Below are 990 nucleotides of genomic sequence, written 5' to 3'. Positions count from 1 at the left end.
AGGTGTGTGTGGCCAGCTCAGTCCACCAGGGGGCAGGGCTAGCTGGCATGTGGTGCTGGGGGATTGAACCGTGATCCCTGATGCCTTGCCAAGCTTGTTCTAAGTAGGTGCTTTAGACCACTGAGCCATCTCTCCAGCCCCACTATTTCTACTTTAGTAGGCAAGCATGCTTTTTCAAATTTTTGATTACTTTAACAGTTTGGTCAACTCCCATTTTACACAGTGAAATTTTTTTATGTCAGTTATTAAACGTGGGGGAGATGTTACCAAATAATGTTTTTTGGTTTTTTTTTTAAGTCCATCACTTTTTGTTTTTATTGAAACCAAGTTTGGGCCAAAGTTATTTCAACAGCATACATGATCTACATTTTATACTTTAATACACATTTCAGAACATAGGGCATAAGCATTTTTTCTTTCTTTCTTTCTTTTTTTTTTTTTTTTTTTTTTTTTGCGGAACTGGGGATTGAACTTAGGCCCTTGCACTTGCTAGGCAAGCGCTTATTCTACTGAGCCATCTCCCCAGCCCCCAGCATTTTTTCTACTGTTCAAATTTTTACAGATTTTTACCTGAAATACAATATAAAACATTACAGCTTTGTAACCAAAGCAAAGCTGTTGACCTTTTATGGTTGCAGTTTAGCTAATTTTCCTCATTGCCTTCAGGGATATAGACACACTTAGGGTTCTTTTTTTTTCTTTTAAAATGTATTTTGTGCAAAGTCTCACTATGCAGCTCCGACTCGTAGTGGTCCTCATGATTTCAGGCCTTCTCAGTCCTGGGATTACAGGCGTGTGCCACCACGCTTGGCCTCTTGCAGGCTCAGGGTGCCTAGGGGTGGCGCCCGCGTGGCATGTGGTGCCAGGCACCAAACCCTGGTCCCTGCGCCTGCCTAAGCATTTCCTGAGTCCACTGAGCTATCTCTCCAGCAGTTCACTTATGGATCTTAAATACAACCAAGATACGTGTTATTGATAAAACAGTATTAT

At 41.6% G+C, this 990-nt stretch overlaps 1 protein-coding gene and 1 pseudogene across 2 annotated transcripts in view; one reads left to right on the top strand and one right to left on the bottom strand.

The window, feature by feature from the left end:
• The window catches only part of LOC101565044 (cytochrome P450 2D16-like), a 39587-nt gene that overhangs the window by 6828 nt on the left and 31769 nt on the right, over positions 1 to 990 (top strand). The gene's annotated exons all lie outside the window — the stretch shown is intronic.
• The window catches only part of LOC101579379, a 14083-nt pseudogene that overhangs the window by 811 nt on the left and 12282 nt on the right, over positions 1 to 990 (bottom strand).

This window comes from Octodon degus, unplaced genomic scaffold (assembly GCF_000260255.1).
Source record: "Octodon degus isolate 3935 unplaced genomic scaffold, OctDeg1.0 scaffold00156, whole genome shotgun sequence".
Taxonomy (NCBI): domain Eukaryota; kingdom Metazoa; phylum Chordata; class Mammalia; order Rodentia; family Octodontidae; genus Octodon; species Octodon degus.
This window is presented reverse-complemented; position numbering and strand designations above follow the sequence as displayed.